The 26,368-nt window shown below is 36.6% G+C and overlaps 1 protein-coding gene and 1 pseudogene across 1 annotated transcript in view; both read left to right on the forward strand.

Moving 5' to 3' along the window:
• Positions 1-26,368, forward strand: part of DACH1 (dachshund family transcription factor 1) — a 437,658-nt gene that overhangs the window by 46,258 nt on the left and 365,032 nt on the right. The gene's annotated exons all lie outside the window — the stretch shown is intronic.
• LOC139005029 (small ribosomal subunit protein eS6-like) lies at positions 1,277-19,111 on the forward strand (annotated as a pseudogene).

Below are 26,368 nucleotides of genomic sequence, written 5' to 3' on the forward strand. Positions count from 1 at the left end.
CTTGTTCTCTGGCTTCTGGATCTGTGTACCAATGGGAGATCAGGAGCAGAGAGTGGGATCAGGGTATTTATTTCCCTTGTTTCCTTCCTGCTGCCTTACTGATGGGTGGCTTCATCTCCTCCAAAATCCACAATTCTTGCAGGGCAACCCTCTCCTAAAGCTTCAGCTACTCTCTAGTTGCAGGAACTGTTCCACCTCCTGACCTTTTAGGTCTCCAACAGCTGGCAGTCTCCGGGTGCCACATTCTCCCTTATTTACTTACTTTAACTCTGCCGATGATTTTGACAATACCCCTATAATCCTGTTAGTCTCCTTAGTTACAGCATCTGAGAGGACCAGGTTTTGTTCCAAGACCTGGATGGGTACACCTTCCTTCCCCGGAGTTTTAAAATTGGAGAAGTTGTATTTAGGAAACTAGAATAAGAACCTAAAATGAAAATGTGCTTTCAGAGCTTAGGGTATAGGTGGCTTGGCAGCTACGTTAAAAGGTGGTTTCCTTATTGTCCAGACCTCATCGGGGAATCCACTTTCAACAAATGATTTACTTGGATTGTTCCGCTAATGGGAATGCAAGAACATTACATTTGGAAATGTAATGGTTAATATTGCATTAGTTAATATGGGTGCCTAATCTGGAGGATGAGCTGTGGCTGTGGAAGAGGAGAGATGGGATGGCCCGGCAGGAAGTGGAGGTCCTGGAAGAACAGGAAATGACAGAAGCTTGTGGAGGGCAGCAGCCCTGCACATGGTGACAGTCAAAACCCCACAGCAACTTTCCACTACAACCGAAATGCCAGCTTCCGAATGGGACTGGCAGACATTGCATTCAATAGACTTGTTCCTGATCTCCTCCAACCTCACTCACAGCCTCGATTCCTCCATAGTGACCTTTTGACTTTACCTTCATCAAGCTCAAACCAGTCAGTGTCTTTCACTATTTCAGTCTTTATTTGAATATCCTCCGCTCCTCAGAGTGGCCTTCATACCACACTCAATTACTCTCTGTCAGGCCGTCTGATTGTAGCTTCATTATGGCCTATGTTTATTTCATTCACTTGTTTCTTGTCTCCAAATTTTCCAGTTCTTTGAGGGGACGACTCTTGGATAGTTCAGTGCTGTCCAACAGAAATATAATGTGAACCACAAATGTAATTTAAAATTTCTTATCCTATACAATAAAAGCCTAATATCCAAATTATCCCCTCTACTGGGGTTTCGATCAGGAGTTCGACTGCTCGCTATGTTGTGCTCTGACCACCAGGGGGTGGCACGGAACATGGCGGGCATCAGGGACGAGGCACTGGCAGTGGATGGCAGTGGAAGTGCTGCTGGCCCCAATAGGCTTCCAGGTGAGCTGGTCCACAGCCACCAGTACCACAACCACCAGTCGGATCCCCATAGGTTCGTGCAGGAGCTGGTCTGCAAGACTGGCCAGGAGAAGGCACTCTGCCCACCTGAACTTTGGGTGGCGCCGCTGGGCAGCCCAGAGGCCCATATTGCGCCCCAGCCTGCAACATCCGGCCATGTTCACCGCATTTCCGTGTGGGGACTCGGGAGCTGTGACGCAGGTGGAGGAGAGTGCATGGGGGTCCGGGGGCTCAGGTGCTGCCCAGGGCCCAGAGGTCAACTGGGACCTGCCCTTCCATGCCAGATGCTCGCGCTTCAATTGCCGGCCAGGCCTAGGGACCACACCCATGCACGGATTTCGTGCACCGGGCCTCTAGTAGTCATATAAAAAAGTTAAAAGAAACAAGTGTAATTAATTTCAATAATATATCTCATCAATATCAAAATATTATTTCAATATATAGTCAACATAAAAAAGTTATTAATGAAATATTTTACATTCTTTTTTTAATACACTTACAGCATAGGTCAGTACAGACTAACCACATTTCTAAGTGCTCAGTGGCGATTCATGTCACTAGCGGCTGCTGTATTGTCTAGTGTAAGCCTAGTTCCCTGTTGTGTCATTGGTATCACTAGCCCCTAGAGGGGTGTTTGCCATTTTATTTTATTTTTATTGATACTACAGAAAGAGGAAGGGATTGAGCTTGCAACCTGGGCATGTGCCCTTGACCGGAATGGAACCCAGGACCTTTCAGTCCACAGGTTGATGCTCTATCCACTGAGCCATACCAGCTAGGACAGCGCTTGCCATTTTATAAGTACTCAATAAGTATTCAATAACTGGCTTACCAAGAGACAGAATTACATTATTACATTGCTTTTTAGACATTTTAGTGTGTTGGAGCTATAACCGTGGCAAAGAGAGCCAGTGTTGTACTGGAAACAGCACCCTTACATAATTTACAGCACTGGGATCTAGTACAGTGTCTGTCTATATCTTCATCACTTGGACAATTTCACAAATCTGGGCCATGGTTTGTCCTATCTACAAAGTGAAATGGTTGGACTGGTTGACTCTCGATGTTCTTTCCAATTTTAGTATTATATATTTCCCTCTCCCTACTTTTGCTTTTCTTCACATATTACTCATTTTCTTCTTCCCCAGAAGTACAATTCAGGGAAAAGTGGGATGGAGGGTCAAATGCCACTGAATCTTATAAGAATACCGGAGGCCTGAAGCACCAAATTTGTGCAAGGGTCTCGGCCCCTGCCACCCTCAGGACCTGCCCGCCACGGTGGCCGGGGGGCCTCTGCCTCAGACCCCGCCTGCTCATCTGGAAGGTCGTCCATAAGGACGTCCGGTCAAATTAGTGTATTACACTTTTATTATATAGGATTACTTAACTATTTCAATCTCTATACAAAGATAGTGTCTTTTCCAAACGAAGCCCTGATAGTATTAATGTTGTTACATCATTAACTTATTGATTTAGACATGTAGATATTTTACTGACATATTTATCTTCTTGATTTATTAGCTATTTCCTAAAATTTGTTAATTTTATGACATTATTTCTGGTTGGTCTGAGCTTATTTTGAAACCTGATAAAAAATGTTAACCTTTTCTTATATTGACATAGCCTATAATTCATGATTACGCAAGTGTAGCATTTGGTATTACACCTGTGGTGTGAAATTTTGCTTATATCATTTATTGAGTTTTATTCACTTGGGAAAATATCAAACCATTTCCCTAAAAAGGACTTGAAAAATCATTCAAATCAGTGTTCTGAAGGCAGTTTTTTTTTTTCATCACTCACACTCTTTAATACCTTTTCCAGTTATTTAAAAATCTGATATGCCTAGTTGTCTTTCCTTTTATAAATGGCTATAAATGCTATTACCACCTTGTGTGAAAATGTGTTATTTCGCAGGCTGTGTCTATATGTGAGAAAAGTGCTTCACCAGTTCACCAAGTTAAGAAACAGTGTTATTTTAGGCAATGGTAATACTGAATAACATTGTGCATTGAAGCCTGACTCTCGCTCAGTGAAGTCCCACTTTTTTTTTTAAAGCCATGTGAATACTTTCAAACCCACACCTAGAAAACAGTCTGTGGTTGTTTTTACTTGGACAGTCTTGCTCCAAGGAATATTTGGACATTAGCATAAAGGTTGCACATGTTATACAAAGTGTAATTAAAGAAGCTTTGATCCCCAAATGTCAACTAGCTTGCTAAGTGTCATAACAAAGTGTCAAGCATCTGGTATACAGTTAATTTGTAGTCATTAACTCCATATTGTTGATGTGACAGTTTGTTAGCAAGGCAAGCTTGACAGTTGCATTTTGTTCATGATTGACACCTACAGACCTCCCCACCCATTTAGTTTACATTCCTGTTGAGGTTTCCTCAGGTTGCATTTTTACTGCTTAAGTTCTCCCATTTTCTTAGTCGAGGTGCTGGTAAACTTTTAAACACATATGCTATGTCAGTACAGAAATTCACATTTCTCCTCTGAAATGTTCTAAATTTGTAATAATGCTGTAAAGAAAGAAATGCTTGATGATCTACCTAAAAATTTGTTCAAGTAATGTGACAACCCATGCATTATACTGATGCATAATTGTCACAAATACCATATTTATAATATGACAATTGCTATGGCAATTAATCTAGTCAGCATTAATTTCTTGTATAGTTCCATTAATATTCCCACTTTTCAAAGGCTCAGAAAACAGATAACTGGATACTTCATCATATTCTTAATTGCATTGATTTAATCCAAAGAGTCCATTACAATCTAATTTCAGTCCTTTAATGTTTTAAAATTTTTCTTGTATTGAATTATATGCAACTTGTTTGATGCCAGGTTTTTACCACTACTATTAATAGAATCCCATTTAAAAATGTTTTGTAAGGTACTTAATTTCTTATTTTCAAATATTCTATCATTATACCAATCCTGTATTCATATACACATAATAGTGAACTATGGAAAGGAAGAATCAAATATAGTTTACAATATGATGAATGAAGTATAATTTATAGTATGTGAATTGATGGCAACAACTCATTAAATTCCCACAGTTTTGATTGTTTGTGTAGCTAAACAAAATGTGTAATATATAAAGTTGTACAAAGTCGGGCAACAATCAGGGAGTTTCATTCACTAATGGTCTTCTCCCCTCTGCTAATTTGGAGAATATAGATTTCTTAGTTTCTAGGAGAATTTGACTAATGGGAAGTTTTTAGATTTACATTCAGTTCATCTAGTTGATTTTCTGCTGCTAGCAGGTAAGGCATGGTCAATTCATTTGTGGACAGGATTATAATCCATTTATTTTACTACTTGCAGTAATTTTATCTTTTGCCCTTAAAAATTATTACAAGAATACAACCAACACAATACAGAGTTCCTGACTGATTTCTTACTATCTGAATTCAAGCCTTTCTCTTGCCCCCAACTTGCCATAATACTTTGGATAAATATCTTTGTCTAATTAGGTTTCAGGTATCTTGATCTGTAAAATAAAATCACTGAGCTAGATAGTCTCATGTTTTTTCTAACTCTAAGCATTATACATTTGCATGTTATTTTACATTACGGTTAGGAAAGTGCCATCCATTGAAATTGATATGATGTACCTCAGAGAACTTGTACTGAGGAGTGCAGTGTACTTTAGCCTCCAGGAATATTCTGGCACATCACCAGTCTGTTAGATGGCTTGGATGAAAACCAGTCAGATGAAATTATATTAAGTTTTGCTCTGAAACCCATTCCATGGCATGGTTGCTTTCCTTTCCTAGTTGTGCTGAGTTTGAGGGTGAAAAAAGAAAACTTAAAGGCACGATGAGAATATACATGGGTGGAAATGAGAACGTGGGTCTGATGTCTGGAGAATCATAGGAGTGCAGTTTGAGTGTGAGCTTTTGGGTCTGGTACACATGGGTGATAACTAGCTTGATCACATGGTAAGACCTTTGGCAAGTAACTCAACTCATGGTGTCTTTTGCTTCTCTGTAAAATTACGTGATGTTAAGTGACAGTGATTGTGGGTAAGACATCTGATAGTTGGTAGAGGCTCTATAACGGCTAGTCATTTACAAACACAGTACACTTATATTACTTTCAAGTTCAATTCAATCTTTTTTTTCTCTCTGAAAGAAAAAATAATAAAACTCATTACTTAAAACTGGCATGCATGTGAAGACTGCAGTGCCTAGAACATAGTAGGAAACATTAAGTATTTTTTTTAATGTATGAAGTTCTTTGTTTGAAAATTGTGAAGGAAGTAGACATGTGAGACATATTTTAGAGGAAGTCAAGTGTAAACTTATTGGAAAAAGTTTGACTTGGGTAGTAATGGTGTAAAAGAGTAGCTATGGATTTTCAGATCTAACAGAGAAGGGGGCTTGGGACAGAGGAACAATTTTAGGCTGCTTGACTGTGCTGTCATTTCAGACTTAAAGGGTATCATGACTGAAACACCAAAATGGAACTTCATTTGGTAATAACCCAATGGCAGTTCAGGGATGTAGATCTCTAAGCTATAAATTTGGTCATGAAGGTGGGAATAAATATTTTCCAGGTGTCTTTCTTTTTCTGTGGCCCCTGACCTTAACCTCTTATTAAGAGAAATCCCAAGATAAATGGTAGCATACATATATTTGATTGGTTACTATACAATAATATATAAAATTCACATTGATAAGAAAGGCATATTAAATGTCCAAATCAGTTGGAAATGGACTTCAGAGAGCTGTTATCTAACTTTTTTTAATATTTGCATATGATGACACCATTTTTATGACCTCTAACCACCATTGACGAGTCCTCTACTATTGATTACAATATAGAATTTTGGAATGAAGGTAATGTCTTTAATCTAAAGTGATCAAGATAAGAAGAATGCACTTCTTTTAAGAGAAGTTGGTTAGATAGAACCAGAACAGCAGTGAATGTGCAAAATTATTGTATAGCTGTAGGATTTTAAAGAAAGGTAACAAATAGAACTGGAAATTTAACACCAGAGTATACTATGTTGATGAATTCTGTAAGAGAGTTCAATTTATATCATTAAGAGTGGGAACACTCATTTTTTTTAAAAAAATAGTGCACACAAAATTAGAACTCTATTCCTAATATTTAAATACACATTCCTAGAGTTTAATTGATTGAAAAAACTATCGATATGTCATAAAACCAAAGTTAAAAGAAAATACATGGGAGGCCACTATGATCCTTAAAAGGATCACAGTGGGAGCACAATTTTAAGTAATTGTAGGTCAATTTAATTTGTAAGTCAGTTTTTGAAAGATTTCAGTTACATGAAAGGGAAAGGTATGTAAGCTTATAGAGAATGAGGAGAGAGAGAGAGGGAAAAGTTATTCAGTTCATTCTGTTTCAATTTATAAACACTTAAGAGCAATCCTATATAATAAAAGGCTAATATGCAAATAGACCTAATGGCAGAACAACCGATCAACCAGTTGCTATGACGTGCACTGACCACCAGGGGGTGGTGCGGAACATGGCAGGTGTTGGCCACAGTGGGATGGTGGAGCAGGTGTGCAGGGGCGCAGGTCTCTCTCATTGGGGCGAGCCTCTGGTGGTTACTGAAAATTCTTTGCTCCTGCACATCCGTCCCGCCCGGTGCTCGCACCTGCTGCCGGTGCTGAAGCTGCTGCTCACACCCATTGCCAGCGCCAGCTCTGCTCACACCTGCAGCCAGCACCGGAGCCGCTGCTGGCACCAGTCCCGATCACTCCCACCATCAGTGGGTGCAAGCTGCGGCTGCTGACCCTGATCACCCATGAGGGCTTCTCCACCTCCCCCTGCTCCTTAAGGGCAATTGGGGCAGCAGCCACCGCTCCTACCCACTGCTGTTTCCAGCTCCAATCGCTCTGTGCCGTCAGTGGGTGCGAACGGGGCTGGTGCCAGCAGTGCACGGGAATGGCAGCGGCTGTGGCAGGAGTAGTGCTGCTGGAAGACGGGACTGGGGGTCGAGATGGGAGGGGCTGGGCGGGAGCGCAGTGGATGGGCTGAGACCTGCCCCTGTGCCTACCACAGCCTTTCGGTCCACAGTTCCTTTCAAGGTGCACAAATTTGTGCACTGGGCCCCTAGTTTGTAATAAAATAATCAATTTTAAACACCTTTTAAGAGCTTATATATAGGCATCCAGTTTCCAAAAATATTTTAAAGAAATATTAACTTATTTGATCTTCACATGAAGATATTGTAACCCTATTTTAGGGAAGTAGGAACTGAAGTTCAGGGGACTTTGTCAAGGGATGCTTCAATTGCCATTATGTCACTTGGTTTCTGCAGCAAGATGGCAGCTAAAATAGCAAAGGGATAGCATCAGTGGGACACTGCTGGCTTGCTAACCTCAAGTCTAAGTACACACAATGATTTTTCCAAGAGTTTCTCTGTGGTTTCTTGGTCATTTAGATACTCTTTGAAGGTGTTAGAGCTTTAGTAACTAAATGGTAAGCTAGAGGTTTGAGGAGATACTGCAGCTGAGAGCTTTATTTTCTGTTAGTGTGTAAATTGTAATGGAAAAAGAATGTAGATGAATTCTATTTAGTATTTGGGAATTGCACTAATTTCAAGAAATATTTTATTGCACAAGAATTTAGTTTTTATATTTAATCTACAATGTATAATACACACATGTAGCTTTAGGCTTCTTTGGTACAGTATTAATTATACATTTTAGTATTACAAAAATATTTTAAAGTTTTACCCTGTGATAATTCTGCAGAGATCTTGTTGGAGAGCTCTAGTGCCAGTCTTGAAAAAAAGTTTTTTGTGTGTATGTATGCAATACAGTATCAAAGAAATCTATAATAATAAAAGTGTAATATGCTAATTAGACCGGACCTCCTTCCGGATGACCATCCGGATGAAGCCAGGATTGCAAGGTAAGCCTGGGTGCTGGGTGCCAGAGGGAAGCCAGTGCCAGCAGCCAGGGGAAGGAAGGCTTACTCTTGCACGAATATCATGCATCAGACCTCTAGTTTGTAATATAAATTTTGATGAATTAATTATAGTGGGACTAAATTAATAAATTACTAAGGAATTTCTTTACTTGACAATCAGGCAGCTTAGATAAGGATAGTTACTGAGTACAGGTCCCTGTAGATATTTTTATAGGTAGATATAGATATGGACATAGACATAAATATAGATATATTTTTATCCCAGTAAATATATAGGGGTAGGAATAATTGGTGAATTTGTATGGAAGAAAGGTGAACTATTTATTCTGTATCCCTCAAGTTAATATTATAAAAATATTCATAGGATATAACTGAAAAAACAATCTTGGTTCAATAGAATCCTTCATACTGATTTTTCTATTGAGCTGATCCATTCGTAATCTATACTAATGAGTACAGGAATCTTTGCAGATTATAGTGTTTTCAGAATTAGCAACTAAGCAAAATACACAAATTAAAGAATTAAAGGCATCATAAAATGTATTGCATCGTAAAACCTACTTGTTCATTTCTTTTGACAAGTGTAGTTTAATTTAAATTATTTATGGTACTTTGTACTCCACAAGTAACTGTAATGTAGTGAATTTTGTTAAAAATAATGAAGTTGAAGCCAAATGAACCTTTAGTTATGATTGTGCTAAAAGATTCAAGCAATCAATTTATCTTTTCTATACCATTTCTACAGGCAAATTCATAGTATTTTTCTCTTTCTGTTCAGAATTTTAAAAGTCACCTAAGTCCACTGTATATCTTGTCAATGCTTTTACAACTTATACCTCAATTAATGAATCTTGGGAAATGAACTTGTTTCATAAACAATCCATGTTAAACATTTCCTATAAATCCAGTGATTTTTTTGTAGATGCTCCCTGTTCTAAATTGCATTATTTCTGTCAAAGTTTACACATTGGTAATCACATATGACAAAAAAATTTTCCCCTTGAATGGAGTCTCCTTTTATTGTAAAATGTAATGTGACAGAAAGGACACTGATATGGGCATTAGATAAACCTGAAATCAAATCTTGGTCTCTTCTATGACATTTAACTTCTCTTTCATGTGTAAGTTGCTGAATTCTTCCTTAATGATACTGTTTTTGTGAGTGTTAAATAAAATAACCAAAATATTGCATATAGTTCCTAGAATTCAATAGGCTCTCAATAATTGTTGATTGTTATTATATTAAGTAATGGGGGGGGTCCCTCAGCACAGCCTGCCCCCTCTCACTGTCCTGGAGCCCTCAGGGGATGGTGTAGGCCTGCTCCCTTAAGCTGCAGTCTGGCCTCCCTCCAGGCCGGTATCAGGGGAAAGCGCTGCCTCCATCACCCCACTGCTGCTGCCACTGTCAGCCCTCACTGCCGCTGGGGCTTTGTCCGGAAGGACATCCGGTCTATCCAGTCTAATTAGCATATTACCCTTTTATTAGTATAGATTGTTAAGCTGGGTAAAATTGTGGAATTGGCAAAGTTGGTCTTTAAATCAGCTTCCCCTTTCAACACTTTTGTGTGTTATTTTTCTTTGTGATAGTGACTTTACCTCTTCACACACACACACACACACTTCCCCTCCACCATGGTGACCTTGAGTGCTAGAAAACAACTTAATTCTTGCTACTCCTTCCTCAGCCTGTTTCTCTGAGAATTCGGAACTCTAGGGGCTGAGATTCAGAAGTGGGTGAGTCATCTGTCTTTTCCTCTTTGGCCTCTTTTGACATTAGGATCTGCATGTTAGTTAATATTTAATTATAATATCTCTATATATTAGTACTTTCTCTCTGTTCTATCTTTATGCTTATGTGTCCCAGTAGTTAGAACAATGAAGATCTGTCATTCGAGCACATATATTTTGTTATAAAGTTGGGATTAAATAAGGCTATGTCCCATGTAGAAGGCAATACATCTTTGGAAGGAACAGGAAATTGATGTTACTATATGCTTAGCAGTAATAACATTTATTTTTTCCTTCTGATATTATTTTCCTTATAGATCGGATATACTTTTTTGTTTTGTTTATTAATTAGTGGAATCATTTTAAATTTAATTTAACAAATATACATGTTAATAAGATTCTAAATATATTTTTTTAAGATAAAGAATTTTTTTTCTTTTTTCATGTATTTGTTTTCTGTTTGAGGTATGTTATGAATATCTCATCAGATAAAAGATTTTGAGAGTCGTAAGTTATTATTAAGAATATAAATGACAAAACTTTATGAAAGTATAACAATCATCCAATTTATTCCTCTCCTATGAAAAGCACATAAATGGTCTATGCTTTAGAGTTATACTTCAGAATTACAAATACGTTAAGAAGTCTAATTTGTATGCATCAGCCTTCACTCCTGTGTTTGTGCTGGCTTTAAGCAGCAGCACAGCTTTTAATTGTGAGGTTTTAAGTTCTGCAATTAAAATTTACCCTTTTTACTAAGAGGGTTGAGTGATAGTTTTTGATTTACTTTAGACAGTTTAGACAAATTATATTTAAAAGAGCATAAAGATGCACAGCGCATTTCCTGATCCAGAGAAGGTCAAAGTGTCTTAGTCTCATTTTTTGAAAGTTTTACCTTGAATAACTAATGATTCCTCCTACTTTATTGACTAAGCCTTGCTTAAGATATACAAGCAGGATGTCAAACTGCTCCAGAACATCGAATCATTTGAAATCAGTGACCAAATGACCTTGACAGTAGGAAACATGATATTTTACATCTTATGATGTTATATTAAAACCACCTCTATGAAGGATTCAGACAGATTATATTAGAGCCTCAAAAGATGCTTCTATTTCTCATTTGATTACTTTGTGTTTATAAAAATAATGAAAATTCTTTGCAAACTACTGGGAAATTTGTTTAGAGCTTTGATCATAGCAAAAGTATGGTAGAAATTTTGCAGACAGATGTTTAATTCAATCAAGGGGACTCATAAAATGGATAATTCTGGTCAGTAATGAAAGTTGAGGTCACAGAAACAGATTTGTGGCATAGTAACAACAAAAAAATCTCTTGGATACTTTTTTAGAAGCAGCACATTAACCAGGGATTACACAAATAAAGTAGAATTAAGATTAATGCCTCAGAAATCTGAAGATATTTGTGTAAAGCAGTGAGAAAAACATTTCAAAAATATAAAAATATTAGAGAGAGGGTTTTGAGCTCTGCTCGTCATGGGTTGTCTTGGGACCGTTGGTCCAAGGCTGGAGGTGATAGAGAAAAGGAAATGGTCAGATGGTGAAAGGTCTATGAGACGTGGTACTAAGCAGGTGAGATGTCTGATGAGAGTTGTACTTTTAGAGTAAATAAACTGCTTTGGCAACATTGTTTGATGGGGATGATAGTCACACTGGAGAGCATTTAGGAGACAATAGTGATTATTAAGGTTAGAAATTAGAAGGACCTTTTAGGCTTACTTTACCCAGGCAGTGTCAGTTGAGACATAGAAAGCACGGTATATCCAAGAAATAATGGAAATTTGAATTGGAGATACTGCCAAAGTATTTGAATGGGAGCAAAAATTATTTTAAAACCTTTTATTTTATCTGATGATCTTTAGGAAATTATTCACCAAATGTTTCTATTAGCGTCCATGTGATGTAGTGACCAAAGGTATGCCATTAGATTCAAATTTCTAGAAATATTTATAAACAAAAGGAATAGTCGCTTAAAACAAAAACGTAAATTATTTTTTGGCTTGAAGACAGAATAACATTTACTTTGATTAATCTTAAAGGCACACCCTTCTGTTTTCTTGGTGAGTTTGTAAAGATTTATGAAGTTGCCCAATTGTTAATGGCAAATAACAGCTGCTATTTTTACACATTCAGGGATTTTTTCTTTTTGCAATCTGTGATAAATACTGGCAGAGCATTATAAAACGACAAGGGTGCTGAAAGTGCGAATGAACTGGCAAACATGAGGTCCCATTATTTATTTTAATCTTATTGAAGCTGCCCTTCTGAACTATAAATATATTGGCAAATAGTTTTATTGGCTTGTTTTTGTGCTATTGTATTTGGATAGAAACTTACTATTTTGATAGACAATTGTTCATTTAACATAAATATCATGTGTGCTGATATAAGAATACTGATTTAACTTGTTCATTTTGTGCTGCAAAAGCAGGGCCTGCTTTAGGCAAAAGTGCCGAGTGCCAGAAATTCCTCTCTTGTGCCTTCCCACAGCTCATTCCTGGAATCCAACTCTGCCCTCGTCTTGTCATGCCACCACCATCTACTTCCCTTGTGTCCTGGGAGCCCAGGCTGGTGTTTCTGCCATGTTCCTAGACTACAGTGTAAACACACGTCCACTGTATGCTTTTTAGTTCACAATCAACTGATGATAAGAATTAACTAGTTGTGATATGTTAAGGAAAAGGTCAGGACATTTAGAAGGACTCCAAGTTTTTAATCTAATTCAAATAAACGCTCTGTGGAGATATCAGGAAGAAGATGGTGATATCATGGGTTACTAAAGGAAATATTTAGAGGCAAGTAGACCAAGAGTAGTTAATAGTGTTGTGAGATAATGGTGAGCTCAGAGAAATATGATCAGGGAATTCTCTATAATAGGTAATGCTCCTTTATTTAAATGATTTTATTTTGATTAGAATGACATTAAGTGCTGATAGGTAATAGGTAATGCCTAAGTTTTGATACTTGTCTTTGTACTTAGGGTAATTACCAATGGCTGACTGCTTATAAGCCAAAAACATTTTAAAAAGTATAATACAATTATTCCTAGTTGAAACTAATGGAAAAACATTAAATTGTCAGAGTATATTCTCTACACTCGAGGTGGATTTTGTGACAAGTAAGTTCTATTATCCCAGTGTGTAATATCAATGTCATAGATCAAAAGGACACTTTACAATTCAGTGCTGTGATTCTAGAGTGTCTTGTGAAAACTACTAATTCTCAGCAAAATACTCTTGACCTTTATGGCTAAACACCTGGTCAATTTTAAGTAATCTAGGAAGACATTTCTTGGAATAGCCTCAAAATTGTAATAAATGAAAGAATTGAAGAAAATGTCTCTTTTTAAAATAGTCTTTGATCATCTTTTGATGAAAAGTGTCATGAAAAAAGAATATAAAAAATTAGACAGTCTCAAATGTATTTTATTATCACTTTTTTTCTGAGCAAATATGAAAATGATGTGCTTTGTATACTATTGCTTTGTATAGTATAAAAATAAACAAAAATCTCCACTAAAATTACTAAAATATCTACCTAATTAAAAAAAACACACAAGCATTTTCAGAAGATTCTAATGATAAACGAGGGTATTCAGTACATTTCAATTCTGTATACTGACATTTACAAGGATGACAGACAAAGCAGAAATAAAACGTTATGTGTTTTCCTCAAAAAACAAACCACAGCTGGTAGGTTTAATTTTATTCCTACCAGCCGTGACAGCAGCCTTTTTAAATATTGAAAGTGTGAATTAAAGCTTCTGCAAAACAGTTGCCATATAAATTTCCTTAACCACTATCAATTATATATGAAGTATCAGAAAATTGTTCTGGCCTAGTTGGTGTGGTTTTTAATACGATGGAGATAGCAAATGTTAGATGCTCTCCGCTTATCAAAACCTCCCAGAGAAGGGAGTTGAGTGTGTGCATCAGCTGGTCCTCCAAACTATCAAAAAAATAGCCTTCAAGATTCCTTCTTTCTTTCCTGTTCTCATGGCACTTTGATGATAATTATATATATAAATTGAGATTGAACTCAATATTGGTGAGCCTCTACAATGGTGCTGTCGGATAGAACTTTCTTTGATGATTAAAATATTCTGTGCCTGCATTGTTTAGTTCAGTAGCCACTGGCCATATATGGTCATAGAGCACTTGAAATGTGAATGTGGCACGTACAATAGAGGAACAAGATTTTAAAACTTATTTTATTTTTATTTGATAGACACATGCAGCTAGTGGCGACTGTATTGTACAGTGAAGCTCCATAGCATGTGAGGTAGTTTACTCTGTTCCAGAGAAGATAAAACCAACCAACCAACCAACACAAAAGACACTCATGTGGTAGGGAAGAGAAGATATAAATATGTATGTGCGTAATTTTGGATAATGCAAGTCAGGATGTTGTAACTATTTAGATGTACCCGAAAAACTAAAACAAGGTATTGGAGCAAAGAGTGGGGAAACACCTATTCTAGTTTGTGATGGAGGAGAAGATAGTTCGAGAAACGAGGCTGCCGCCACTGAAGGGTTTGCGGAATTAGTGGACATTTAGACAAGCTCTGGGTAGTATCTTGGCAGGTAGAGCTAATTTGTAGTGGCATTCCAGATGGAGAGAACTTGGGGAGCAAAGTCAGGGCATTAGAGAGGTGAGGGCATGTCATGTAGTCAGTGAGAGATAAAGCTTTAGCTGGAGGGTCAAGACAGAGCAGCCTTGACTATTGGCCAGGGCCACCACATCAAGGGCGTACACTGGGTAGGAAAAGAAGTCTTATTTTGTTGACGGAAGGGAATCTCATAAGATGTAGGGAGGCCAAATAGGAAGTCATGAAACTGCCCAAGAGAGAGGTGTGAGGCTAGAATTAGAGAGGTGGTAGTGGTAAAACAATGAGGGTGAAGGACAGGAATTTCTTGAGTGCATTCTCCTACATCTGCTTGCAGTAGTATATTTTTTTTAAAAAAATGGGGATATAAAAGTCTATGTTTTCTGCACAGGCTGTATTCTTCTCAGCTTGGTACCAAGTTATGTTTTATAGAGGTTTGTTGTCAAGTACTCAGGCCTAGGCACAAACAAGTTATAAAATGCCTAAGAATCTAATAGGATCCAATGCTTTAAGATTGATTTTAAAGAGAGGGTGTTCCCATGTGGGCAATGCTTCACTATTAGATTATACTGTTAGATAATGAATGGATGGGAGGAATACAAAGGAACTACAAACTCTCTTTTGTGAGCTGAATTCATCTTTATACGTGGAAAAACTCGAAAGCTATCTCCATGAAACAGACTTATAGTAGGCTTGATATTTTTTGATGATTTACACTGGAATGATAATTTTAAAAATAGTTTAAGAAGAAACTTCAAAATATATGGTAAGTTGTATATGTAAGGAATCACTTACCCTTCTGTATGGTAGTAACACCTTTTACACTCATGGGCGAGTGCATGAACTTCGCGCCATATACAGATTTGGCACACAGGATATGTTTCAGTTTAAAATTTGTAAATACAAATTTAAATGTTCAAATAAGGAAATGAAAACTGCAATTCTTTAATAATTATTCTAGTTAAAACAAACACATAAAATATACATGAACACTTACTTGTACTTATAAAATTTAATCTAACTGTTAGGGTGTTTGTTAAGAATCTGGTTGTGTAATGGAATTGCTAAACAGGATGTTAAAGCACTACCAGAAATTTTACAAATATTCAGCATATCAGAAATCATACAGATGTTCAACTCAAAGTTTCAGCTTGCTTAAAAATACTTTCTGATGTTAAACTGGTGCTCTTTTTCTCCCCATAAATACTCCTTATTGGTGTGCCTACATTTAAGAGAGGTTTCAAAATAGTAAGAATTTACCCTTAAATATGCTCATACACTTTAATGTTTTGCTCCCAAGTTAATATCACACATGCTTTTCATATAATTAGAAAAGTTTATTTTTCATATGCCCTGGATAAAATGTTAGAGGCAGAAAAACTTTGTTTTTGCCAGCTGTTTGTTTAAACACCATTAAATCACAATTCACATTGCTTCTCTAAATGTCTTAAAATTTTGCTTCACATATTCCTTGGCTTATAAATGTTAGGGTGAATTTTTAACACAACCAAACTCAGCATACTTATAATGATTACAGTGGCTTTACATTTTGAGAGTGTCTCATACTCTAAGAACAATTATTTGGTTTTTATTTTAATTAATTTTTGCTTGCAATATTTACAAAAGACTTCATTTTTTTTAGTTTTTAGCTCTTGCTTTTTTTTTTAGCTCTTGCTCTGTGTTAAATGCATTCTTTCATTAAATTTAATATATTTGTTAGTTTGTATTAATGTAAAGAATAACATCTTTTTCTTTATCTTCTCTGGTGAGAGATTTGCACATGCATGCTACTTTTCCTAGTTGCTCTCTGTTTTTGCTAGCTTTAATCTTAAAACTAAAAAAAAAAAAAAAGTCTCTTAGTCTTTCCTTCAGTAATTTAATTCTGCCACAAGAGATTAAATATGCCTTATTTATATTAGCATATAAATTAATAATGATTCAAACAATTATTTACCATATAATAGAAAAAAGGCATTGAATGAATTTACAAATCCAGTTGGCCACTGCTTGTAACTCAGAACTGATAACTATATTTCTAAAGTTATTCCTTTCATGTGCATAAGGTAAATTTAAATCTCTCTTGGAATATAAGGAATATAAAGGATGGTGAATATTTGCTAAAAAAGCAGACAATCTGAAAGGATTAAAATGCTTTAATCAGACAGAAAAAAAACGGCTTTGGCCACTTGATTAGGGCTGATTTCCACCATCTGCTTATACTTACTGAGGATCTAGCCCTGACTGAACACTAATTTGTGCACTTCCTAGAAATTGAAATCTCTCAGCAAGCAAATTAACTAGAGCAGGGATTCAGCAATAATGGAGCTCCTCGGCTTTTGTTTCCCTCTGACAGATGGACAGGGTGTGCTCAAATTGAATTCAGCTTTAATTGCATTGTGCCATTTAAAATTTTATCTGCTCCACAGATTTTGTTTACAGGTTTCAGGATTCCAAACCTTTGGAAGTTTTTTTTTTCTTTTCTTCTTCTTCAGTACTGAGCAAGATAAAGAACATTGTAATTCTGTGTGACTGGGTGGTGTTCATTGCAACTCCTTGCCCTGAAGGGTAGCACATTAGGAAAAGGAATTATGTTTTTTAAAGTCTGGGGCAAATGGGAAACAATTCAAACTTTGCATATTTTCAAATATTGACAGCTCATAAATAAAAGTAATCCGAAGTGCTCTGTATTTCATATCTACATAAGAAAAGCAATTTGCCTTGCTTCAATTCAAGTATTTCAAACTTTGCCTGCTATCGGTCTATCACTTGGAACTGCGTACTCCTGAATTCTAGAGATAAACTTTTTTATAAATGAATCATGATATTTTAAAATTACTTTTAGTTTCTGCTTGATTGACAGTCTTCAGATAGAACTGACTTATATGAACTGTTCTTTTGAGCAGAGGTATGAAATACTAAATCATTTAGGCATGTCCTAAACATTCCTGTGAATCTAACGCTGAAGATGCATTTGTTACAAAATTGCTTGTCAATCTACAAGCATTTCCTCATAAATCTATGGCTTAGTAGGTACTAAACTCTGACACTTCTGGTGGCAAACAGAGATCCTGAAAGCTTGACTACACCATCATAAGGTTTGATTTGCACCCTATTTATGTGAAGATTGAAGACTTTCAGCTATTGAGCACCTTGCCAGGAATGACTGAATTTGCTTTACCATGAGGCAGGGAGTTGAGAATGAGGAAATTGGAGGAGGGAGGGCTGCGTGGGAAAGGAGGGGCGGGGTTCTCCAAAGACTAGACAATGTACTGTGCGCCTCTCCACAAGGGACATGCGTCTACAGAGCACTGAGAAACTTCTTAACATATCTTGCCCACTTTCAAATACGTAGTTTTTATAAACGCAGTTTCCATTTGTTATATTCCGTTAATACCCGATCACTCCCTTCCACTGGAGGGGGATTTGTCAAAGGTCTGTTAGGGTTGTGCACTGTCTCCTTGGATGTGGTACGGTGTATGTTTGTTTATCATTACATGGATCTCCTTATGAAAGGGGCTTCTTCAGTTAATAATAATTAGAGCGATCTAAGAGCACTTCAAATTTGCTGCTAAATTCTACTACAACGGGCTTCAGGATGAAGGTAGGAGGAGACGGCAGGGGTTGCAGTGGCTCGGGGGACATGAACCAAGCCCCAGGACACGGCTTCGCTGCAGTCGTAGCTCTCCAACACCCCGGTTCTAGGCAGAGGAGGGTCTGAGCTCAATATCTCTTTCCCAGCCCCTGGCTGCCAGAAACCCGCTGAAGTGGAGGAGGAACCCAAACTTTCCGTACCTTTTGTGAGAAGCCCACGCCACAGAAGCTGCTGCTGACGCTCTGCGTGAAGAGTGGAAGGGTTATGTGGTTTGAATTAGTGGTGGGAACGAAAAACAAGGTTTCCCAATGAAGCAGGGTGTCCTTCCCCATGGCCGAGTCCGCCTGCTGCTGAGTAAGGGGCACTCCTGGTATAGACCGAGGAGAACTGGAGAGAGAAAACACAGATCTGTTTGGGGTTGCATTGTGGATGCCAATCCCAGTGTTCTCAACCTGGTCATTGTAGAAAAAGAGGGAGAAGATATTCCTGGTCTCACTGATACCACTGTGCCTGGTCGACTGGGGCTCAAAAGAGCTTGCAGAATCCACAAACTCTTCAATCTCTCCAGAGGAGAGGATGTCCACAAATATGTTGTGAGAAAGCCTCTAAACAAAGAAGGTAAGAAACCTAGGACTAAAGCACCCAAGATGCAGCGTCTTGTTACTCCACGTGTCCTGCAACACAAACGCAGGCGTGTTGCTCCGAAGAAACCACGTACTAAGGAAAACAAGGAAGAGGCCGCAGAATATGCTCAACTTCTGGCTAAGAGAATGAAGGAGGCCAAAGAAAAAAGCAGGAACAGATTGCAAAGAGACGAGACTGTCTTCTCTGAGAGCTTCTACCTCTAAGTTTGAGTCCAGTCAAAACTGAGATTTTTGTAACAAATAAAGAGAGCAAATATTTTTTTAAAAGTCTACTAAAATGCCATTGCAATTTTGGATAATGCAATTTCATTTTAGAAAACAGGCTTACATGTTACCAAAATGGATCATTTTAGTGTTTTTCAGAGGTCTCGGCTAAATGAGGATTCCAAATCCTGGTTAAGTAATCGAGTGTAGGCATTGCTGAGAACATCCTAGTTTTATAAAGTTTTAAAAATCTTTCCTGGTCCTTCTTTACTTGCTGTGTCTAGTTAATAGACAGGAGAAAAGGTGTCCTATTGTAAAAGAGCAAATGTTTTCATTACTAAATAGATAAGTCAAAAATCTAGAAGTTAGCATTCTAAAGTTTTTACCTGCCAATGTTTTTTAAACAGGACTTCCCCACTGAAACCAATAGAGAGAGAAAGCTGATCTACACAATATACTTGCTTCCCCTTGTGCTTTTAAAATTGTTTATTTATTTTATTCTTTTTAGCACTCTGGTTATGCCAAATTAGACTTTTGAGCTTTCTATCCCCCTTTGCTTCCTTGTTGCCATTGTAAGCACCTGTGCTTTATTTTAGTTGCTTTCTCAGATATTTTTCATAGAAAATATTGTAATCAAAGCATGTAAGAGCTGCATGGAACCTTAGAGGTAATCTAGTCTAAGTTATTCATCTTACAGCTGAGGAAGCTAAAACTCAGAAAGTTAAAGCAACTCACTCAAACTACCCTTTGAGTTACTGGAAAGGCCAGAATTAAGATCCAGCTCTCATGAATCCCTTATCAGTAAAATTTATAGAAGCATCAAAGAGTTCGTGGCTTCAACTCCCCACCCTTAAAAACTGTTAGTGTAGCATTCACAGAAAATATAAACGGAAAAATCTTCATAAAATGAACACTAATAAAAATGAATAGAATATATACACATACACGATTAAGATTTTTCCACTGGAAAATGCAGAAATAATGATTTCTCATCACCAATATATATATATCTAGTGCTTATACACTAGATACAGAATATAGTTGAAAGTATATATATATATTTATACTTTCAACTATATTCTGTATCTAGTGTATAAGCACTATGTGCAGATGCGTAAGCTTCAAATTTTGGCAGTCTTCAAAACCGCATGGCCAGATTTGAGCCACTTTTTCTTAATTGGGGATTCCATCATAGAGGTGCCAATTAGGGTGCCGAATAAACCTCATGTTCTCTTCTTGCCACACGGTGGTTGAAAGCCGGTATGTGATATCTGTCTCGAGTTTATAGTCTGGTACAATAATGTCATTGCCCCATGTGGCAAATGGTGTAAGCTATTGTAAAACTGTTTGTCTATGTGATTAAGACATTGCTGCAGTGTGCAGCACCAGCCAATTACTTTTTTAATTTAATTATAGCAGAAAAAGGAATAGCATAATAGAAATTCTTGTCATAGGGAATATGTAAAATGTAAATTGAAGAGCCATGAAAATTTCATGCATTGGCAGCCTGATTTGTTTTTATTTTCAACTTGTTATGAAGACTGCGTTTATTCAATGCCATAAAATAAGACATAGCAGCATTTAGTAATTACTTAGTTTTACATCAAAATAATTATATACAGTATGCACTTGTGATCCCCTCTGCTATGTATGAATGTAAAAATAAACACTTCAGGGCCTGTATCCCTTTTTACTTTTAGACAGTGTAAATAAAGCTGAATCTTCAACTTTCAAATTAAAACTGATAACCTTGGGCATTCAAGGCTTTTATAAAGGAAGGGGGGAAACTTTAGCTTGCCTCAAAACAGGTTGTGTCTCTGGAATGCTTCTGGGACTAAAGAGATCAATTAAGTGTGTATAAACAAACAGTTGGAAAAAAGCTACTAAAACAACAGAGGAGAGAGCTCTCTATTGGGCTCCAGGGGCCTGGGGGAGCGAAGTTTCATTAACTGGATCTGAAGTCCTATGGCCTTCTATAAACAGGCATTAATTAAAGAATGTAAAAAATAAAGTTTCAGACCTTGCAATATGTTAATGATCATATGATTCAGGGCCCGGGAAGGAGAAGAGCAGCAGAGGTCATAAAATAAGCATGAAGCATTTAATATGAGTGCTTGGCAGGGATTTCTGCAAATTAGTTGGTTATTTGCTGGTCCAAAGCAAATTAAGGTGATTTTGCTTCACTTGCTAATTTTTTATGTGCATGCTTGGCAAAATGTTTTTCACAAATGGATGAAGGTTATTGTTAATGGCATAATGAGAAATATTAACATATTTAAATAACCCCCCAAATTCTGACACTCCACACAAGCATGCAGTTTTTATTTAAAATAGACATTGCCATTTTGTTAGGTCCTGAAGATCATTTTAGATGAGATTATGAAAAGTATCCAAGTCATAATGTTTAGCATTATGAATGCACCTTAAGAACTTTTTCACATGTTAGCATATGTGTTTTTGAATAAAAGTTATAGGCGTATATAGCAGCGTCTTTTAAAAATCAACTTTCATAATTTATTTGCTTGATAAAAGAGCGATGAAAAATAAAGCAGATGAAAGTCTACTTCTAGAATAAGATACTAAATTTAAAGGTGGTTTTCAGAAAAGTGACGTATGTGAAATTTTGGCTTTAGTGGCATGTAGTCTGCTTCCTTCCTTTACTTACTTCTGTACACCTATATTTATTTTGATGGAGATAAATTATTCTGTGCTTATGTATTCTGATTTGGTTCCCCATAAAGTTTCCACTTTATCTGAGCACTCAAAGTACAGTTTAAAAACTGGAGCAACTTCTCTAAGAAACTCTTTTGAAATTACAGTCAAACTGCCCTGTCACTTTAATTACCATGAAGTTGCACAGAAGTACCGAATTTGGCAACAGATCCTTATATAGAAGGTGGTGCTCGACTTGGATGCTACTATTGACATTGTTCTGTTACAGCAATTTTAGATGGACAAATTGCAGTTGAGAAAATTTCATGACTCGGTAAAATGAGCAATGATGACATCTGTGGATGCGGGTCTGTTCATATCTTTGCAGAGCCTTTAGGGAAATAAATATCTCGGAACATTCGGTGAAGTGAAGCTCACTCAATAAATCAACCTGACACAATAACACTTCTGGCACATGAGCCCTACTTCTCCCCAGCAACACCTACCCCTCTGTGTTCCTGTGCTACCAAATGGTGTCTCCCCATAGGCCTCTAAATCAAATCATAGCATACAAATACAGTGAGAATTTATTGGGAATTGGTTTTGTTCGGCAAAAACATTACTTATTAGATGAACTGAAATGATAATAAATTTTGACCCTTTAAGGACTGAGCCAGTTCAGGCTATGTGCTGGTTGGTAGAAGGCATCTACAATTATCTGAAGAATATCATCTTACCATGAGGTGTTTTAAGTTTTGTTAGGATTAAATTTCTAATTTTCAGCTTAACCTTTTTTCTTCTTCCCATGGCATTTATCCCCACAGAGGACACATTTTTCTTTTTTTACATCCTCCAGGGTGAAATTGGGACATTTGTTAGTAATATTTCAAGTTAAAAGCTAAAGTGTGTATGCGTGCACATGCCTGTGTATATGTGTGTGTCTTAAAGCATCCCTGATATAAGATAAGTATAGGGTCATTCAATAATGACAATATACAACTAAAGATTTCTACCATAATTAGTAGAAAGATTATATCTGAAGTAAGAAAGTGAGAAAAATTAATGTTCATTTTTTTCTAGAAAGACAATAATGAGTAATTTTTATTTTGAATTTACTAGAGATAACTGTTAACAAAGAGAAGCAATAGGAAAAACCAATTTTCTGTCCATAAATATCCTTGGACACACTTGGGGAAATAAAACATTTTCCACAAGGCAAAATTTAATGGTAAATTTTCTAATTGAATGTTTATATGAACTGTCCAGCTTACAATTTAGTACAGTATTTTACTTGTTCTTTATACAAAGTGTGTGCTGAGTCTCTGTGCTTTTCTTCTTTATGTGATTTCCTAATTAATTATAGTTCTTATAATTAGTTTGAAATATAGTATTTCCTGTGTGTTTACCTGCTAAGTGAGTCCCATTTATAGTAAGTGTGCCTTGGGAGGTGTTGTAAATCTTTCTGGAAGGAATGTTTGCAACCTTAAATCATTAAACTGAACCATTATGGTATTTCCAGTGAGAAGTACTGATACTGAAAATTTGGTAATAGTTCAAAAGCTTTGTCATGAGTCAGATTTGTACAAGTGATATAGTATAATATACCACATGCTGTTAAAAAGGAAAATAAAAAGTAAATAAGAATTTTACAAGAGTCATGGATAGTTTTACCTGATTATAATTTTGATCTGTAAGGAATAATTTTGTGAAAATGAGCTTAAGTTATATTCTTTAAATTTTTTACAATATTCTGGTACAAAAAGACAACTAATATTATTTGAACTCTTTTTGCATGAAGAAAATAACAATACCCTAAAAACCGAAGCAGTTTGAAGTCAGTTACAAAATTAGAAAGGTTGATGATTAGAAAATCTGAAAGCTAAATGGAGCTTTCCTGAAATTTTCTTGTCTAATAATATAAGTCATTCCAGAAAAAGAGTTGCTGACTCCTGTTTTAAAACTTCTGGAAAAAACAAAAGTCTACAATATTGCTTGGAATGTTCATGTCTCAGATACCTTTCTTAAGATATAGTGTCTTAATGTTTAGCCTAATTTCTTGTTGCTATAAATTATTCATTCTAATAAATAACCACCAAGAAGCACCTATTACATGCCAATCATTATGCAAAGCTGTGTACATGCATTTTTTTTTGTCTAGACCATGCATGCAGAAGAGATGAAATGGTTACTCCATCTCAATTGACAATGGTCTAATGTTATTTTATCCCATGGGTATAACTGCTCATACCATTGAAAAGACTAGTACATGCATTTTTGTTATTGATTTGAGGTGGTGGGGGAGAGAGAGATGTTGATTTGTTGTTCCATTTATTTATGCATTCATTGATTGCTTCTTGTATGTGCCCTGATCAGAGATAGAAACCCTGGTGTATCTAGATGAAGTTCTAACCCACTGAGCTACCCAGCCAGGACCATGCATTTTAAAATTTAATCTAACAGTCTTGTAGGACAGATATTATAGTCTCCATATCAGAACTGCAAAATTGAAGTTTGGAAAGGCCAAATGACTTGATCAAGATGATATAAATCATGGAAGTCTGGGAATAAATATTTGGCTGATTGCAAAATCTGATTTGTTTTTGTTTTTTCTCTGTTTATTGCCCTATGTCAGGCATTATGTTTAGTCCACATAAGAGGTGAAATACAATTTCTTTAATCCATTTGGAGGAATCTGACTCTGAATAAATGATTTCAGTATAATGTAAGGTTGCTGTGGGATCATGAACAAAAGAGTTATTACCAGCTCTGCCTTGGAGAGATGGAAGGCCTTACAGAGGATCTGGGAGGTGAACTAGGCCACAATGTAAAAGTAATAGGCAAAAAAGAGCAAGGAGTGAAGAAAATAAATATGGCACTATGTGGGAATATCAAGAAACTTCATAAAAGAATTGTAGGATTTAGGAAAAGCATTAAGAAATGAGTCTGATGAGCTGGGCAATGTGAATTCACTTCTATCTCGACAGCATTCTTTAAGTACTTGAGGTCCAGTTAGTGTAATGTCTTTAGCTTAAAAGACCTCATTCCTTTATGTTCTGATCATTTTTCTTGGTAAATAGAGAAGCCAATCTAGCTAGACATGTGCTTCTAAATAAGAAATAGGCTTTTCTGGGAAGAATGATATGATCTCTTTTCATATTCTTTATTTATATTACTTAGTAAAACAAAAAACATATTAACTAGGAATTCAAAGAATGTTTTGTTTGATTCAATGAAATTTCCTTTAACTATTTATGGCTATGGTTTTAAAACAGTATATTCTAAACAAGTTATTTGCTAGCAAGGTTTGCGACCTGGTTAGGATTACCTAGGGCAGTGGTCGGCAAACTCATTAGTCAACAGAGCCAAATATCAACAGTACAACAATTGAAATTTCTTTTGAGAGCCAAATTTTTTAAACTTAAACTATATAAGTAGGTACATTGTTATTAACTTAATTAGGGTACTCCTAAGGCTTAGGAAGAGCCACACTCAAGGGGCCAAGAGCCACATGTGGCTCGTGAGCCACAGTTTGCTGACCACGGACCTAGGGGAAAAAAGACCTCAAATCTTACCAAAATGAGGTTCTCCATTAAGGGGAAATATGTATTTTGTTTTCTGATTTTATTTTTCAGTTAAAATGATGGGAAACTAAGATTTTTGTACTTGAATGTCCATTGAAGAGCTTGAAAATCAACATAAGGAATTCTGCCTATGTTTACCCTTTAAAAGTGCTTGCTCATTTAAAGGGGATTAGTAGTTAAGTGATCTTACGCAACATGACAGAACAACTTGACACAGGGATATCATGTCAATTTGCCATTCTTTTTTAAAAAATATTTTTATTGATTTTTAGAGAGAAAGGAAGAGAGAGAGAGAGAGAGAGAGAGAGAGAAACATCAATGCCAAAGAGAAGCAGCCATCAGCTGCCTCCTGCATGCCCCCTACCAGAAATCCAAACAACAACCTTCTGGTGCACAGGATGATGCTCAAGCAACTGAGCCACATTAGCCAGGGCCAAGTTGCTATTCTTTGTCAATCTGGCCCTTGCAAGACTCTCCTTTATACAATTATGTATAAGCATACACTTGACAAAGTGGTATAGGAACAGTGGTTGGAAGGCATAGAGGAATCCAGGTCACTGAACCTCTGGTTGTACAGGCCATCTCATTAAGTGCCTGCTTTCTCACTCTGAGGATGAGTAGATAGTGAGCATGGGTTTGGACTGGCTGGGCTCATGTCCTGCCTTTGCCACTGATTAGCTCTGGGACTTAGGGGAAGTTACTTAACTTCTCTAACCTTTTGTTTCTATATTTGTTAAAAAAAAAAAGGGGGGGGGTATAATTTAACTTATCTCACAAATTATGGCAAAGTCGAAGTTATGGTATCTAAAATGTTTAGCAAAATTCCTGCCTCTTAATAAGGTATCAAATATATTTTTAAAATTATTATTAATGGAAACGAAGGGGTTTTAAGCCCAGAAGGGTGATCTGGGTTCCAGTTCCACCTCTCCTATTCATTAGCTGTGTGTACTTGGTTTACCTTGGTCAAGTTACCGCAATTTTCTGAGTCTTAGTTTTCTCATTTGAAAAAAAAATCTCATGGGATTAAAATGTAAATAAAATAGATG

This window comes from Myotis yumanensis, unplaced genomic scaffold (assembly GCF_028538775.1).
Source record: "Myotis yumanensis isolate MYYU_CA2020_CCGP unplaced genomic scaffold, mMyoYum1.0.hap1 SCAF_3, whole genome shotgun sequence".
NCBI lineage: Eukaryota > Metazoa > Chordata > Mammalia > Chiroptera > Vespertilionidae > Myotis > Myotis yumanensis.